Here is a 12,623-nt window from a genome sequence, read left to right as displayed (position 1 = left end):
ATGACACCTATTGTCCCTCCCATTTCATTCAGTCCAAATATGCTATCATCTACAATAATGGACTTGATGAAAGACATTGAAGATGTGTTGGACTACTAATCAATATTAGTTCCCTTTACCATAAAAAATGTATTGCAATTGGATTCTAGTAGATATGGAATTAAGGGGCATTGTCAACTGAAACTGTGTAGTATGTACCCCGTCAATCCTTAATAACCATATTTCAGCAACCTTTCTTGTATATTTTTTTTCTGCATGAGTTTCACATAACACTATCTTTCTGGAAAACGTTGATATAAATGTCCCTACCACAGCATCTCACATACTCAGTAAAATGTTCCAGTACTACAACCTAGAACTACTAGTCAAAGAGCAAATGCAGTAACAGGAAGCCATACTACTTTTAACCACTAACAAAGAAAATGCCTGAAAGTAACTACCCTTCTCAATAGATTGTGAGCATTGCCTTTTAATTCAACATGGTCCTTCAAATCTAAGGAAAAAAAATCTTGTATACTGACCTATGGACCCAATCCCTAATGAAGGACATCAACTGGTAAATGCCTGCTTATACAATATAGACTGGTAAGCTTTATGCAATCACAGTGACCTTAATATAGCATTAAACTGCTTCCTCATAAAACTTAGCACTATGCAAGACATAGGGCAGGATTCACGATGGCTTGCATGAAGTCTAAGAGCCGTGTAAGACTCCATGCAGCCATCGCAATCCAGGAACAGCCTGAAATCCCGTGTAAGAGAAAGCTAAAACGACTCTTACACGGGCAGGGCGTGGATATGCTAATCACCCCACTTGCAGCTGAAAGGCATGCAAATGAGGTAGATTAGCAATCCACGAAGCTGAAACCAGCCCGTGTAAGAGTCGTGTTAGTTGCAGAAATGTACTCAGTTGACAACTGAGTACGTTACTGCAAATAACACAACGGAGCCATGACAGCTCCAAATAACGTGTGCAAATGGTACAGACAGCATGCCAATGGCCAAATATGTGGCCATTGGCATGGTAAATCGATGCAAACATGAAAAAAAATATATATTTTTTTCGGAGATCGGCGATGTTTAAACGCAGCGCAGCCCCGCGCAAACGGGCTGCGCTATATAAAACTGAAAAATGAAGGTTAGAAACCCACAAATGTGGGTTATATGTAATGCATGGATTTGCAATGCAGGGACTAGCAGACCAAAAACAACATGGCCACCGTCTAGTGGTTGCTAAGGGGGGAAGCTGAGTGTAAGACATGTAACTAAGCATTAGTAGGCAATCCTATGTAAATGAATGGTAGGATAGTGAATCACACTGTCACATAGCAAATGAGCACAGTCCGTGTAGTGTAAGAGTTAGATAAGGGGGAGTAACAGAGTAGGAGATAGGTGACATCACAGGGGGGAATGTCAGGAAGAAAGCAAGCTCATTGGAGCAAAGTGGTATGTGAAATATATCAATCACACAGCAGAAAAAGAGGAGTGTCAACAGATAAGCATGGGAAAGTCAAGAAATGGAAGGTGTACACTGTGGCCAACACCAAAGTTTCTTGCTGTACGTGCATGCACGTGTGTGCGTGCTGGGAGGCGCGAGTAAGACAGAGTGCACGCGTGTAAAGCAGAGTAAGCATGTAAGAGCCTGTTTAAAGATCTGTAAACCTGTTTGCGCTGGTGTGCGCGTGTTTTAACCTGAATAAGCAGACTCTAGTCCGTGTAAGCATGTGTGCGCGCGTGGTAGCCACTGTGAACGTGTTTTCGCTGGTATGCATGCTGCTCCCCCCTGAGGAAACAGAGAGGAAAAGGAAGCAGGAGAAGTAGTAGGAAACTAGCAGGGAATACCTGTAGAGGTAGCAGGTGAAAACAATAAGAAGCAGGCAATTACACAAGCAGAATACAAGCCCAGCCCAGCACTTAAAACACTGCAAACAGCATTGCAGTATGTTTCTCTCAAGAGATACTGCAAGACAGGAGTAAGGTAGTAGAAGCGAAAACTGAAAAAGCTGCACTCAGACCAAACATGCTAGGGGCTGCCATAGCTGTCATAAGGAGACATAGGAGACTTGCTGAGGGTGGTGACAATGGAAATGCTGCCAGACAACCCACAGTGAGGAGACAGAGAAGAGTGTTCAGGCCTAGGGTCACCTACCAGGGGTTACATGAGCTGGAGATAGTGGAGCACTATAGAGTGGACAGAGACCTCCTGCAGCAAATTGTTGAGCTGTGCAGGCCACGCCTCACACACAGAACCAACAGAGGGGAACCCATCCCAGTGGAAACCAAGGTATGTGTTGGCCTAAGAATACTAGCAACAGGTACCTTCCACAGACCAACTGGTGATATGATGGGGATATCACAGGCATCAGCCTCCAGGGTACTGCACCAGTTCCTGGATGCCATGCCAGCACATGTTGGTGATCATGTATATTTCCCCAATGCCCGTGAGGTATTGGCCAGCAATATGCGTCTCTTCCAGCAAATAGCGGAATACCCTGAGGTAGTGGGTGCAATAGACTGCATGCACATACGCATCAAAGTACCAGCCGGTGAGCAGGGTAGAGCCTACATTAACCGCAAGGGCTTCCCCTCCATCAACTGCCAGGTCGTGTGTGATGCCCCGGGCATAATAATGAATGTGTGTGCTGGCTGCCTTGGGAGCTACCATGATTACCATATCTGGAATTTGACGCAGCTGTACCAGACATTTGCCAGTGGGGACATCCCACATGGACACCTAGTGGGGGATGCAGGTTATGCACTGGAGCCGTGGCTGATGACACCCATCAGAAATGCACACACACCTGAACAGGAACGCCATAATGAGGCACATGCACAAACACGTAATGTAATAGAGCATGTGTTTGGGCTGCTCAAGTCATGGTTCCGGTGTCTGGACACATCTGGTGGAGCCTAGCAGTACTCACCAACTACATGTACCCAAATTGTCATGATATGTGCTATGCTATATAATATGATCCTGCAAAAACAGCTGCAGCAGGACCAGCATAGGGCCGGGCCAAACAGCCCCCCACCATTGCCAAGGCTATCACAGGCAGAGCGTGACTCGGAGGAGGAACAACCTGAGCCTGCCCCAGTAGGCAGAAGGAGGCGTGCCCAGTATGCCCTGGCCTTGGCAAAGAGGCAACGCATAGCACATACACTGGCTTAGTAGGAACCCTGGGAATGATACCCCTCTCTGACTCACTCATATAGTAACAGGGATGCCTTAAAATGACATAACCTGCTCTCAAACATGTACAGGGAGTGTAGTACGTGCATCTGACAGAGGCAGCCCTGCAGCACCACCTGAGGCATGATTGCCATGTGTTAAGCAATGTAACACCATCTAGTATGCAAACATGAAGACCCAACCTAACATCTCACCCTCACTAAGCATGATGCCACACTATGAAAACAACAAGATCAAGTACAATAATTGGCTGAGGTATTGCCGTTAGCAAGGGGGAACACATGGCTGACATCCTGGGCTGACATGCCGAGGAAGACATGATGCCCCACCTGCTAGGGATGGCACGCACCCAGCACACCTGGCTGTGTAGATACTGTGGAAAAGGCTGCTGTCACCCCCACTGTGCCTGGAATAGGTTAGCCTGGAAACACAAACCCACCAACATAGGTAGCACAAGGGATAATAACCTGGACGTAATGCTACCCATTGCCAGAAGTCTAACCTGCGAGGTGCATGCAGACCAAACCCACCACAGCATGGAGAATGGTAATATGTGTTCTGTAACAGAAACCTGGGTAAGGTCCAGAAGAGCACCCTAATACTACCAGGTTATGCCTCATACCATGCTCTACAGCTCCAAAACATGGAACACACGACAATAGGAGTGTGGCTACCAGTAATTATCAAGAATAACCACACCCCAGGTTGGTACCACAGCAAGAAGCAGCATGGACTATCCACGGGCAAGTAACACTGTCTCAAACTGTGTACCTGTTTGAAGCCTGCTACAGACCCCACACACAAACCCAGGTACCCCAGCCAGCCTTCCTGAAGACACGTCAGAGTATGAATGTCCCAACTAATACCAAACAAGGCACACACAAAGTATGACATAGGTGGCAATCCATAATGTAAGGAAGAGGTAGTCATGGACCTAGGGACACAAGTGGACGGTAACCTGTCATGTGACACACACATTGCCAAGGTGGCCAGGAAGACCTGCTATATTGCCAACCTTAATATGAAAGGATGCACATGTAGAGCTACAGAGGTCATTGTGCCCCCATACCCTTCTCTTATCAGGCCCATACGTGACAACTATGCCCCAGTCCGCATGTACCTTACCTTACACATGCAGCAGTCAGAAAGATCCCAAATGTACCCCACCAACAGGATAAAGGGTCCAAACATTGGACATCTGCAGCCTGGCTGAAGAAACACAGCCCAATTCAGAAGCATACTGCACAGTCAGAGGTGATGTATGCCTGATGTACAAAGCCATGCCCAATCCAGAATGAATGGACATGCTCCACTGCAGAAACCCCAAATCCAGCATACACACCACAGTGAGATATCTGAACCTCTACACATAGATTACTAGGATGTGCTGGAGGGACAGATCCATAACCCAGAGGCTCAGGACACTCTGGAACAGAATCCCAGTCCATGATAGGCTGAGCTCCACACACAAACTCAACAAGAGAAATCCGTTGAAGTGCATGGGAGATAGCAGGTGTACACTGGGGGCCATCCCTGTGTCACATCTAGGAAAGTAAACCCTACGTGGGCATGATATGCACATTGCAAGGTGTGTTGAGACCCACACACAGTCTGTCCATGCTCAAACAAGGCCAGGGCAGATAGCCTAGTATGAACCTATGAACCTATGATGATACAAATTGTGCAGGACACAAAGGATTATTAAACAGCTGTCCTACCTGATGGTAGGAACCATGGTGGTAATCCACAGATATGCTCTGCAGCACTCTAATATCACAAACAATACACCAAACCCACACACATTGCCAACATCCTACCTAACAGATTCTTTGCAAACTCCCCATCAGCACCTAACTGCCAAATATCTATCCCAGGAGAGTGCTGGCCCCCCAACATTGCAGATGCTGAGGTAACAGCCAGCATCCACAAAGCACAGCACACAGCATCAATGGTACCAGATGGTGTCCTGGGTTGTGTCCAACAAGTACTGTAAGAAGAATGCAACAGCAAATAGCATTATTGTGCACTATCAGTCCTACCACAGGATATGTACCCAAAGAGTACAGCAACAGTGGTCCCACACCACAAAGGGGGTGCCTGAGTGGATACTGCAAACTATCACCCCTCAACCCCGAATATCTAGGTTGGCAAAGTAATGTAGAGGATGATCATGGATCCCATGAATAACAACATTGGGTACCTACAGACATTGGACCCTACCCAGTCTGGCTGTCATAGGGCAGATCCTGACCCGTACACATGTCTGACTCATGTGAAACATGCACCAAGCTCAGTGATGTGGGGAATGTTGATCACACAGCCTATCTGGACCTTGCTAAACCTTTCCATACAATACCCTAGTTGGTGGTACAGATAAGCTCACCAGCCTAACTATAAACCCCTATGCAAGTAGATGGGTTGCAAACCAGCTCAAGGACAGAACTGACCTGGCAGACATGCTGTAGCCATGGCAGACTGCAAACCAGGTACAACTGGCATCCCACAAGGCATGGTCCTGGGAACCCTCTTTTATGCTATATATGTCAAATAGGTACAGGCCAACATGGAAGGACTCTGTCTGAACAGGTTTGCAGAGGACGACAAACTGGCCACCATATTGGACCCTCCAGCTGACACAAGCAACCTACAAAAGGCACACATAGAAACACACAAGTGGTGCCACAGCCATGTCAACAAGCTAAATGCAGAATAGGGTATAGTCAACCCCTGTGGAAACACAGTACATGACCAGAAATTACCACGTAGGTGTTAACCCAGTAAGTACATCAGGAGCAATATGAGACCTGGGGACACAAGGTGACACATATCCTGCATGTGACAACCATGTGTCTGTAGTGGTTACAGAAACATATCATATACCCACTTAATCATGAAGGTAAGCACAGCTTGGTTAGGGTAGGTCAATGTGCCTCTCCAGTCATCCATCAGCAGCCTCACAATTGTGTACAATGGCCCTTCAGGGATATACCGTAGCAGACACCTGCAGCAACTGGAATGACCACACAAATACCCCACCAGGAGGATTGCAGAGCTGTAACAGATGCCATGTGTCGCCTGAGTAAAGTAACTGCAGCTCCACACAGTGCCATACTGCCTGGCTGGAGGTGAACTGTGCCTGATGTATAGAGCTATCACCAACCTGGTATCAATGGACATGTGGCACCATGTAAACACTGAATGCTGGTGACCTATGCAGCTGACAGGTCTGAACCCCAGCACAGACATAAACAGGACATGCTGTACTGATTGGTCCACAACCCAGAAGCTCACTCCACTCGTGACTAAACTCCCACTACAGGATATCCAGGGAGTCCCTCAGTGACTGTCATCCAGAGGAATCATGATGACTGGATGGGTGATGGCAGGTGTACCCTGGATATCACCTGTATGTCATGGGTAGACAGAGGCACAGCACACTAACCGTGACATATGTCATGGCAAACACCAGTAAATGTGTGTTGAAGGACAAACACTGTCTGATTAGCATTACAAATGAACTAGGGCACATGGCCATTGTTTGTCACTGTCCACACAAGTTGTGTAATACATTAACAATGTCGGACAATCATGTACTAAGCTGTCCATATCTGAACAAAATGCAACATGGTCATATCTGCACAACTGGCCCTCAACCAGTCTGGTGTGCTCACTATAAACATAACAAGCAGTGATAGGACTGAAACCGATTATACTGTCCACCACAGTGAAAGTTTTGCACCAGTACACTATACAACAATACAACTGTTTGGTCAGCAGGAAAGGATGATGACAACTGTATGCAAACTATCCCATGGCAACCCTGCAGGCACAGCATAATGCCTGTTAGGTTCAGACACACAGCAGTTGGGCAGTAAGAACACAACCTGATGTCCAACACTCAACTGTACATGTGATATATAGATGGCGTCCACACACAAACCGAAATGTGGTGGTCCACAGATCCAAACATAAGGAAAGGGCACACTGGGCATGCTCGCACACTTAGATAAATGAGATGTGGCAGTCAAGAAGCCATAGAAACTGTCAACTGGGCATGCTCACACACTTAGGCCATATCACAGTTCAGCAGGTGCACACACATATCTGGAATTTCTATGCGTTAACACAGGAACCTCCCACAATTCAGACATCTGCCCAGTGCACACAATGAAGTTACAACAGAGACATAAGTAAAGTACTGGATACCACTCATATGCAAACATCTCCCACAGTACACACGTTGTTTATAGAGATAGGGAAGGCTATGGCAATAAAGACCCACAAACAGTATATGAGCAACAGATATGTGCATCTGACAGGTAAACATATGGCCGTAGAGTGCAATACCTGACCATTGTCCCCAGGGAATACAGAAAGCTATCCGCAGTGTCTTTGGCGTCTGCCTCCACAGTACAGTAGGCCACTGTGCCTGTGCAAAGTTAATGCATAGATATGCTCTCCCCCTTACTGATGGATAGTAACAGATGTACATACCTCTTCATCCATAATGATGTCAGCACACTATACATATGTCAGGAGCAGAAATTATACCCAGTAATGTGAATAGTGCGCTCTGCTACTGCATCTCTAATAAGTGTCATAACATAGTTAGGTAGGGGTTTGAATCCTGCAAGTGCCCAGTGTGTGTGTGACTGTGTATGGGGGAGTAGAGTGTGCAATTCCATGTGTATGAGAAATGTCCCTTTTGACAACTTTTACTACACAAAACATACTGCATATTCCACTGTCTAAACACTGATGATGTCAGCACTCTATAAGTACAGCAGGAGAAAGCAATCCCCCCAGTAATGCAAATAGCGCGCTCTGCTAATGCGTCTCTCACTAGTGTCATAACATAGTTAGGTAGGGGTTTGAATCCTGCAAGTGCCCAGTGTGTGTGTCACTGTGTATGGGGGAGTAGTGTGTGCAATTCCATGTGTATGAGAAATGTCCCTTTTGGCAACATTTCCTACACAAAACATGCTGCATATTCCACTGTCTAAACACTGATGATGTCAGCACCCTATAAGTACAGCAGGAGAAAGCAATCCCCCCCAGTAATGCAAATAGTGCGCTCTGCTAATGTGTCTCTCACTAGTGTCATAACATAGTTAGGTAGAGGTTTGAATCCTGCAAATGCCCAGTGTGTGTATGACTGTGTATGGGGGAGTAGAGTGTGCAATTCCATGTGTATGAGATATGTCCCTTTTGGCAACTTTTACTACACAAAACATGCTGCATATTCCACTGTCTAAACACTGATTATGTCAGCACCCTATAAGTACAGCAGGAGAAAGCAATCCCCCCCATTAATGCAAATAGCGCACTCTGCTAATCCGACTCTCACTAGTGTCATAACATAGTTAGGTAGGGGTTTGAATCCTGCAAGTGCCCAGTGTGTGTGTGACTGTGTATGGGGGAGTAGTGTGTGCAATTCCATGTGTATGAGAAATGTCCCTTTTGGCAACTTTTACTACACAACACATGCTGCATATTCCACTGTCTAAACACTGATGATGTCAGCACCCTATAAGTACAGCAGGAGAATGCAATCCCCCCAGTAATGCAAATAGCATGCTCTGCTAATGTGACTCTCACAAGTGATCTAACATAGTTAGGTAGGGGTTTGTATCCTACAAATGCCATGTGTAATTTTGTCACACAGTTTGTCCATGTGTGTGGGGTGTTGTTCCCAATATTGCACGACATACATTATATCAGTAATGTCAATGCACACATGATGTATGTGTGTGCCACCTACACATATGTACCTGTGAACTGCAAGAGTTCCCATGTCCGAAGCCTGCTTCATGTGACTACATGGAATATGCATCAGACAACTGTATGACTGGGGTGTTCTGTGCAGGGGCTGCATGTGGTATGTGACTATACAGTGTGGGTTGTAGATGGTGTCATCCCACCAGCAAGGGATACATGATTGGTCTGGAGCATATAGTCCACATGTTGGTGATGAACAGGTGCAGCATGTTGTCACCACTTGTGGGAGTGGTAACAAGTTGTTCCATTGCAATGCAGGGAATGAATGATAAGACACCTTCAGATAGGGTCTTGCAGCTAGAATAATGCTCACACTCTATGTTTGGGTAGTTGCAGTACAACCATATAATGGTGTGTGTAGAGACCGTCATATTCCCAGTGTTGTCAGGAAGGCCAAGTGGTTTTCTTGGGTATGGGGGTGTGGTGTGTGCCAGGCTATGAACCTGAAGACAGTCTAACCCACTGTGTGTTGCACATGGAGAGGCTCTGATGCTTTGTGCAGTGCCACCAACCTGGGGGTGTGTGTATCTGAGGTGCCTTTGGATACATTCCCCCTGTTCTGTTTTGGTGCATGTGTAGGGGATGACAAGCATGGTATCAGGAATGACCTGGCACGGATGGTGTGCACCTGGGAGCCTTGTACCAGGAGTCTGTTACTGCACAGATATTGCTGTACCCCATGCTAAGGACAGTTTCCACTGCATGCATCTTGAGGTTTACACTGCTGCTGTTGAGTAGCATTGCTATTAGTGTCCCATCCCATGTGCTACCTGTGTAGGTGGCTATGTAATGTCAGCCTTGCATACAAAGGCAGTATGTGTGTAGCAACAGCCTCTGCCAATATACAACAGCCCATGGGTGACAGGTGCAAGCTGTCCCAAGCAAAGCAATGTGGCATGTCCAGCATGTAATCCCACACTGACAGGCATTGGATCCCCTTTGGATGTCACTGAAAGATACTTTAAGTGCAGAAACCGATGAACCTGTCTACATATTGTGGCAGCATTCATGGTGAGGGTGAGATGCTACCCAAAGCCAGGGTCATACCAGCCTGTGCCACAACCTCAGAGAGCCCCTCCATGTCCCCTAACATGTAGTCCAGGGAGGTGCGTCAGAGGTCATACACAATGACACAATGACATTGGCACAGACAATGACTGAGTCATACTGCTACATGCCTTGGAGTGACTGCTTTGCTTGTGTTATGTGGTGGATCATAGTGCCCAACAGGCAGCTCAGTGTGTCCATCACCTTGTTCAGCCTGGGAGCAGGACCACCGTGTACATGTCAATAGAGGTACCTCATACAACCGTAGCAGGTGTGCTGTCTAGCCATATGGCCTGACACTGTTTGGCAGACAGGCTTTGTGAGCTATGTGTCGCATGTGCTCTGCTCTGGCGTAATGTTTGCTTGTGTGTCTGCTTTGCAGATGTCAGCTGCTCAGGCAGGATGCTATTCTGAGAGCCCAATAATGTACCTGTGTGTGTCTGTGTTTGGATTGTGGTCGTGGCAGGTCTATGGGAGAGTGGTACTGTATTCACTGTAGTATCCCACTCCACCTGACAGGGAATGCCAGTGCTGTGTAAACAGAACTTAGCCCCCAGTTTGGCAATGTGGTTGCATCTCTCACATGTGTTGTACATGTATGGGAAGGGGAGAGGGTTGTCTGTGTACATGAGGCAGCTGTAACATTGCCACATGACACACAGATTCACCAACTGGACCTGAGAGTAGATCGACAGGTGACCTTTGCACATGCTACCATAGCATTGTGACTCCCACACTAAGTAACGACACATAGGGCCAATGGGGAACAAGGTACTCAAGGTGACTATGTGAGGGTGTAGTGCTCCTGAATTGTTAGTGCTGGCATATATGAATGCTGTCTTGAGCAAATGTGAGGTACATCATATGCAATGTGTTACAGACAAGCTACATGCAAACAGGACAAACAGTGACATTCTGTCAAGTGACACATGGACATCAGTACAGTAAGCAACTCAGATGTCACTAGGGATCCACAGAGGCACTGTATATCTGCACCACAGGTGGAATCAGTGTTTCAGGAACATAACAGGCAAACATGCATACAAACAAAGCTACAGTCAGTAGGCCTGTATGTAGACTATGCTGCAACAAACAAGGTGTACGACTTACAGTATGTAACAGTGCATATATGCAGGCACTCTAAGCCAGTACCCAGACATTCCCAGGTCAGACGGGCTGGGACCAGCCGCAACCCCCACAAGTGTATAGACCACGTAATGTTGAATAACTGGCCTGATACCCAAGTGCTCATGCCTGTAATAATACACATGTCAAATAACAGACACTGAGCCCTCACTCAGCAGTTCCAGACGTAGTATGATGTATGCTACCTGTCCTGGCACCACAGTATCCTTGACATCTATGGACACTCTCCCTCCTGTCATAGTTAGTTCTGTGTTTTGGTGCTGTTATTCATGGTATGAGGTGTGACCTTGTAGTGCTAATGTGCTCTTGTGAGCCCTGAACCTGCTGTGTAGTACTGCACAGATATCAACATCCTGAAATATCTGCATTGCAGAGTCGTGTGTGGACAGCATGCAACTCGCAGTTGACATGGCCATCACTGAGTATCAATATGTACATTGTTGTATCCCCTGTGCTACCTATGTAGGTGGCCATCCCTTCACAGCCTCACCACCAATATGCAAAGATGTGCAAACAGAACACTGTGGTAATTAGTATGGGTGTACAAAACAATACAATGAGATTCATACTGTAACTGCATCAGGCATGCTGGTATATACCCACAATGCTATAATTACATTGTACTGTTGTCAACATCATACTATTACAATACATCTATGTAGTCACCCTGTGCATCAGCACCATGTTAACCTGTTCCTGCACCGATCTTACAGATTGCAGGAGGTGGCACAGTTTCATCATATGCACAGGGTGTGTACCTGGTATGCCTGAGTCTGCCACTGATACAACCAATTGACATGTCTGTGTGTGTGTGTTGGTGAGGGACAGCAGTACAAGATGGGGCAATGTTGATGCAGTGTGTGCGTGTATGCAGTAGCCCTAGGTGTTATCACTTTGCATGTGTGTATGAATGCACACAGTCCCACCTCATGGCTGCCATATACAGGTGTTTGTGGACAGCCGCAGACTGTACCTGCCAGGACATACAGATCACTGTCTGTGGCCATGGACATGGTACCTGTGCCTGGCAGGGGTGCTGCGGACCGTATCAGGTACCAATCCAGACTGGGTACTGTCATCAGAAGCAGGTGTTCATTGACTGGAGACAGGTCCCTGTTGGGACTGTCCAGCACCACGTGCACGTGGTCTCCTGGGGCGGTCCGATGACAGCACAGACCCGCTGCTGCTGGCACTATGTGAGCGGCCGCGGCCCTGTTGTCATCTGCAACGGCTACCAGCTGCTGCTGTTGCTGGCATACGGCCACGTCGATGCCTCAACCGTCCACCATTGCCCTGGCTCATGGACATATAGTTGTGGAACAGATCTAATGTCCCCCCCCCAACGTCTGTCAATGACCTCGGTGAAGTTGCGGATGGCAGCCGCAACATCACGCATACTGTCACTCATGGCTGTGCGACATGCTCTCAGCTCCCTCAGACCCTGTCTGGTGTACCGTTCCAT

The sequence above is a fragment of the Protopterus annectens genome, chromosome 16.part0 (assembly GCF_019279795.1).
Source record: "Protopterus annectens isolate FY-2018-M chromosome 16.part0, PAN1.0, whole genome shotgun sequence".
Lineage (NCBI taxonomy): Eukaryota > Metazoa > Chordata > Ceratodontiformes > Protopteridae > Protopterus > Protopterus annectens.
Note: the sequence above shows the minus strand (reverse complement) of the source record.